This window comes from Leptonychotes weddellii, chromosome 7 (genome assembly GCF_054177405.1).
Source record: "Leptonychotes weddellii isolate Sample4059 chromosome 7, ASM5417740v2, whole genome shotgun sequence".
NCBI lineage: Eukaryota > Metazoa > Chordata > Mammalia > Carnivora > Phocidae > Leptonychotes > Leptonychotes weddellii.
Window position 1 is genome coordinate 61,302,438 of NC_138375.1, and position 6,956 is coordinate 61,309,393.

The 6,956-nt window shown below is 36.5% G+C and overlaps 1 protein-coding gene across 8 annotated transcripts in view; it reads left to right on the forward strand.

Moving 5' to 3' along the window:
- LOC145722625 (uncharacterized) overlaps positions 1-6,956 on the forward strand; it is a 145,486-nt gene that overhangs the window by 63,684 nt on the left and 74,846 nt on the right. Inside the window, exon 4 of one of the 8 annotated variants that reach the window (XR_014147019.1) lies at positions 898-1,199. The exons of the other annotated variants lie outside the window; for them this stretch is intronic. The gene's annotated coding sequence lies outside the window, so the exon portion shown is untranslated. Of the gene's footprint in view, positions 1-897; positions 1,200-6,956 lie in introns of those variants that run through there. 8 annotated transcript variants of the gene reach the window in all.

Below are 6,956 nucleotides of genomic sequence, written 5' to 3' on the forward strand. Positions count from 1 at the left end.
GATCCATGTGTCTCTTTTTGTGCCAATACCGTACTGTTTTGATTACTACAGATTTGTAGAATATCTTGATATCTGGGATTGTGATACCTCCAGTTTTGTTCTTCTTTTTCAAGATTGCTTTTGCCATTCAAGGTCTTTTGTGGTTCCATACAAATTTTAGGATTTTTTGTTCTAGTTCTGTGAAAAATTGATAAAGATTGCATGAACTCTGTAGATTGCTTTGGGTAGTATGGGCATTTTAGCAATATTTGTTCTTTCAATCCATGAGCATGGAATATCGTTCCATTTGTTTGTGTCATCTTCAACTTCTTTCATCAGTGTTTTATAATTTTCAGAGTATGTTTTGTCTTTTTTGATGCTGAACAGTTAAAGAAAAATTATGTCAATATTTCTGAATAAATAATACCTTTAGTTTGCATACCGTTACATAGTTTAAAAAGTGTTTCTGCATGAATTATCCTATATGATGTCCTTAGCTTCTTCCTGCCTTTTCTTTTTTCAGATTAGACAGACTGAAAATAATTGAGGTTTCTTTTCATGATTCTACTTTGCCTATTCCAAAAACTGCCATGCAATGTGTTTGGAATAGGGTAATACAACCTCTAAAAATAAAGTAATTTCTATCATTAGTGAATTTGGGAAATAAAAACAACTTAGAGATATCAATACTTGCTAATCAAGGTAAACTTTGAAGAATTTTGCTATGTATAATCTAGTTTGAATAATTCTATGAGTAGATTAGTGAACATAGGTGAAAATGCTTAGTTATATTTATTTTCATTCCTAGGATATGTAAGTAATATAACTTGAAATATACCAGTGGTTTGAATAATAATTCTGAAAATTCTTCTAATCCAATTAACAAATTAAAATTTCTTATCATTACTTTTTTTGTAGTATGGCATGTCTGGCAGTCTGTGTAAACGGAAGTGGAAATCTTCAGGGAATAAAATTGAGAAAACTCAGTAATAAATTGCCATCATGCACATGTAATATTCTACTATGTTTCTAATAACCTCTAAGCCATAATTTTCTAATGGAATGAAATAACTCTGTCAGAGGCAAAATCAATACTTTCAAAGTACACACTAATGTTCTGTGAAATTAGAAATTGACCTTTTTTCCCTTTTTTTTTCTTATAAAGAATAAATACAAATGGGTTTAGGTATTTGGAGTATATATAACATTTAAAATACAAATCTCTTGAATATCCTGCTGAAAAATAAATTTTAAATGTTATAAGTGTGTTGTTATATGTCTTCTTCCTTACTGATAATAGATTAAAACTATAAATACAAACTCGATTCTACAAAATATGGTTACTAATCACTAAAACAATTTTTGTTTTAATTTTTGCCAGCATATGTTGCTCAAATTACTTGAATAGACATGATATTTTTAAAAATGAAACACTTTATTTATCAATGAAAAGGTAACACTCTTCTCTTTCATTATTCTTAAAATTCATGTCTTATTCACTTGGAGTGAGTATGCATATGAGATCTACTGTCTGATAAGATTTTTTTTCCAAAGAAAGAACAAATTGTTGACCATAAAACAAGCTGCTGTACTAGCTCTATGAAGTAGCCATGTAGACATTTAGCTTTTGAGATATTTTGTGTGGGCTCTTTTTGAGATTATTGAGTAAATTCACCTAGCTAGTATTGTTAAGCTCTTACTATGTTCAAGCCATTTGTTGTTCCAGCTGGGGTCATTTGAAAGGAAAAGTGGATGTTCCAGCATAAGAGTTTCTAACTAGTTCCTTGGATCTATCTACAGATTCAGTATTGAATTGGTGCATATTCAAGATATTTGCTGCTTTGAGATTTCTGTTACTACATTCTCTTCCATATTTGCAGCCATGGAAGCAGTATAGTATATAATTAAAGGCATTGGGTCATGAAGTCCACGTGGGTTCAATTCCTAGCTCCACCAGCTACTAGTAATGTGACTTTGGGTAAAGTATTAAGAACTCTGGGACATAATTTTCTTCATTGGTAAGATGGATATTTAAAATGTTCCCACTGATCTCGGAGAAGGTAAAATGAGATGTTGCATTACAAGCACTTAGAACTATTCCCAGTGGGTAATAAAGCATAGCTCTCAGAGGTTTTTGCCTATATTTTCTCATCTTTCTCTACTCCTAGGTGATGTTAGCTTTGGGAAAATGGAAGGAAATACATTCACCCTCAGATTATGGAGGTGGTACCTGAGATCTGCCTTGACTTTTAGGAACACCAGGCTTGGCTGATCTCATAAAATGAGAAGTTAGGGGAAGGATGGAAGAGGTGTGTTGCAGAGTGAGGAATGTGCAACCAATAGAAGGAACTCAATCATTACTCATGAACCAGCACATGGATCAGTGAGGAGGGGTCTTTAAGGAAGTACCATCAATGTGAGCCTGACATTTCCCTACTCCAGTTCTTACCTGGTTCACCTTCTGCCTTCATTTAAGATGCTCTACACTTTCATTCTACTTTGTTGTTTTTTGTTTTGTTTTGTTTTGTTTTTTGCTTACCACTGAAAGTTTATACATTAGCTGGTTATTTGAGGTTTTACAATTGTGAAATTTAGGTTACCTGAATTAGGATTCTTATGTAAATGGACCTAATTGGTGAAATGGCAGAAGAGCATCAAATGGACCTAATTGGAATCAGATTTTCTTTGAGAAATGGCATCTCCTACAACAGTGCTTCTGTGTTCCTTTATGCTATTGGCAATGGTTATCAGAGAAAGATGCTCTGGGTGGAGAGCATTAGATAATTACTTAAGATGAAACCTAAGAAAAAGTGTGTCACTATAGAGTATTTAGACATTTAGCCACTTAATAGAAATACCATATAGTTTAAAAATTAACAAATATTTCTAAGCACCTCAACTAGGCCACAGCAGGAAGGAGATAGATACAGACCAGTGAACAAGGTCAACCCAACAGTGCTCACAAAGTATTTTGTAAAAAACATGATAGTTATATCTTATCAGTATTTTCACATCTTTTTCTTTAACAAGATTTAGGGCTCCTTGTAGGCGGTTATATAATCTTGAGTTTGGATTTCCAGTGTTCAGTACATGTGTGCTGAATGAAGGAATGAATGAGCAGATTTAAGTCAATTTGTCACTGCATGGCTGTGATGAAAGATTATGTTTGTGATGTGGTAAGTCACGAGTGAGTAGAGTCTTACCTAGTGACCTACACTGATCACTTGGAGAGCCCTGGTACTACTTATAACTTCCATGAAACAACATTAGATCTATATTGAAGAATAATGCCAGGATTTAATGCGTGGCCATCCAAGTGACTTCCCCCTAGTCAAGAATGAAGGCTTTTCATGAATTGCTACTTTAAAATGAATTTTTAGGGGCACCTGGGTGGCTCAGTCGTTAAGCGTCTGCCTTCGCTCAGGTCATGATCCCGGGGTCCTGGGATCGAGCCCCCGCATCGGGCTCCCTGCTCAGTGGGGAGCCTGCTTCTCCCTCTCCCACTCCCTCTGCTTGTGTTCCCTCTCTCACTGTGTCTCTCTCTGTCAAATAAATAAATAAAATCTTAAAAAAAATTAAAAATTAAAAAAAATAAAATGAATTTTTATTTTGATTAAAGTGAAACATGTACAGAGTTTTAAAACTAAATAATTCTTTTTTTTTTTTTAAAGATTTTATTTATTTATTTGACAGAGAGAGACACAGCGAGAGCAGGAACACAAGCAGGGCAGTGGCAGAGGGAGAAGCAGGCTTCCCGCAGAGGAGGGAGCCCGATGCAGGGCTCGATCCCAGGACCCCAGGATCATGACCTGAGCCGAAGGCAGACACTTAACGACTGAGCCACCCAGGCGCCCCTAAAACTAAATAATTCTAAATAACTATGGTAAAGTACATTACTTTCAAAAATAATTTACTCCCACCAATCGCATCAGATTCTCTCTTTACTTTACCCCACACTGTGGGTGGTTTTTAATTCTAAACTCAGTGATCAGATTTGGCCATGTAACTTGCTATGGCCAATAAGATGTGAATGGAAGTGATATGTGCCACCTGAGCTGAAGTTGTAAGAGCCATAATGTGGTTCTGCCATCATTCTTTTCCTTCTGCTACAAAATCAGCATATCCCAACCGGGGTCTTTTATTTCAACCTAGACCTTGTAATGAAGACGAAGAGAAGAGACACCCATGGTGAACATGAGTGGGAAGTAACCCCATTCATCTTCTTGTCAACCACTCAGATTTCAGGGTCATTTGTTATCATAGAATAATTTAGCTAAGCTGTTTGATACAATGGCTTATAATTAAAATGACCACATAATTTATTGTCAAACCTGGACATTTTTTTTTTTTTAAAGATTTTATTTATTTATTCATGAGAGACAGAGACAGAGAGAGAGAGGGAGAGGGAGAAGCAGGCTCCCAAGGAGCAGGAAGCCCGATGCGGGACTCTATCCCAGGACCCTGAGATCATGACCTGAGCCGAAGGCAGACGCTTAACCATCTGAGCCACCCAGGCGCCCAAACCTGGACATTTTTGAGAGTGAAAGGAGGTTTTATGACCAACTTTTGTAAACTGGTACTGTCCCACCAGAGGTTGTATATATGGTCATCTTACTTGTAATGGAAGACAGAGTGATGCATACAATCATACTGGACCTTTCTTTGATGCTGTTACTCTCCTTTGTTTGAGCCACATTGTTGGAACCTGGAATGCATGCATTTCTCTTTGTTGACTGACTCTCTGGTGTGCTAAATCATATCCTTCAAAAGACTGCATAAGACGTTCACTTAAAAAGCCCTCTTGTGTCAAAACTGTCTCTATTTTATCTTCACACTTGATTGATATTTTGGCTTGGCACAGAATTTTAAGTAGAAAAAATATTTTCCCTTAGATTTTGAAGCAACACGCTAACTGTGTTTTAGCATTTGGTGTTGCTCTTGTGAGATTTGGTGCCATTCTCATTTTCATTCTTTTGTATTGACAGGCTTTCTCTCTCTCTGGAAGCTTTTAGGATCTTCTCATTATCTCTGACATGAAATCTTGAAATGATGCATATTCTTGCATTGCATTGGTCACTTGGTTGACCCTTTCAAACTGGAGACTCTTGTTTTTGGGTTCTGGAAAAATGTCTTGTATTACTTCTTTGAATTATTCTCCCTGTTCTCTCATTTTAGTACTCCTGTCATTCGCTGGCCACCCTAGATCAATTTTAGAGGGATTTTTTTTTACCGTTCTTTTCATATTTTCTGACTCTTTAGTTTTTTGCTCTACTTTCTCAGTGATGTCTTCCGTTTTAACTTTCAACCATTTGATTGATTTATTTTGGGTGTTTTTTGATGGTTAATTTCCAAGAGCTCTTTCTTACCCTCTTATCATTGTGTAGCAGTATTTTTTTTTGTCTCACTGAAGATATTATTTATAACTTATGTGAAATTTTCTCTGCATTTGCTGTTTCTGTCTCTTCTATGTTCCTTTCAGCTCTTTGTCTTTATCCTTTCCTTTCATGTTGGAGGCAGTTTGAACAGGAAAGTGTTAACTTAGCAGGCCTGCATTAAACCCAGCAAATCTCAAAGAAAGGCCTGTCTTCAAGATTGGTTCTTGGTTGGCTCCTGGAAGATAAATTCTGTAAGATTGATTTTGTATGCCTGATAAGATTGATTTTGTATGTTTGAGGCCTTGGGCCACACTATACCAGTGTAATCCAATAGTTTATGCTAACAACGTGATTTATGATGAATTTCTTGTTTTACTCCGGAGGAGGGAGGCTGAAGTCTGAGTAGCTGAGGTCAGTCATATAGGTACTGCTTGCCTGTATCACTGATATCCAGTGAAAACCCTGGACACCAGGGCTTAGGTGAGCTTCCCTGGTTGGCAACACTTTACATGTGTCATATATCATTGCTGGGAGGATTAAGTGCATTCCCATATGACTCCACTAAAAGGAGAAACCTGGAAGCTTGTATCTGGCTTTTCTCAGACTTTACCCTATGTACATTTTCCTTTTACTGATTTTAATCTCTATCCTTTTATTGTAATAAAATAGAACCAGGAGTATAACAGCTTTTCTAGTCCTGTGAGTTTTCTAGTGAATCCCTGAGCCTGAGTGGTTTTGGAGAACACCATCATAAAATTGATTCTTAATTAACTCTTCATATTTTCACATAAGCAACTAAAATGCATAGTGAATTCTCAGCACATGAAGACAGGGTTTGTTCATTTCATTATAGGGCAATGGTTTTCGAAGTATAGTTCAAGAACTCTGAGGTCTCAGAGAAACTTGCAGGGAGTTTACAAGGTCAAAAGTATTTTCATATTCATATTAATACCAGGTTTTATCTGCTTTTCAGTGGTGGTGTAAAACACTGATGGATAAAACTGCTGAAGGCTTTGCCATGAACAAAGGAAATGGTACCAAGCTATAGCAGTATTCTTTACAAGAATGTTGTAAAAATATGCTAGTTTCACTTAAGGTTGACCTTAGTGAAACAGTAAAACTTATAAATGAAGTACACATATTTTCATATTTTGTGTGAGAAAATGGCAAGTATGTCTAACAGCACTTCTGCTGCATACTGTAATTCAGTGGCTGTCTCAGGGAAAAGCATTAATGCAATTGTTTCAGTTGAGAATTGAAATCACCATTTTTTTCATGGAAACCATTTTTACTTGACTGACAGGCAAACTATGGTTATTCAGACTTGGGTATTTGGCAGACATATATATATATACATATATATACATATATGTATATATATATTTAAAGATTTTATTTATTTATTTAATTGACAGAGAGAGAGAGAGAGACAACGTGCGAGGGAACACAAGCAGGGGGAGTGGGAGAGGGAGAAGCAGGCTTCCTGCTGAGCAGGGAGCCCTATGAGGGGCTCGATCCCAGGACTCTGGGATCATGACCTGAGCCGAAGGCAGTCGCTTTAACCAACTGAGGCACCCAGGCGCCCCTGGCAGACATATTTTT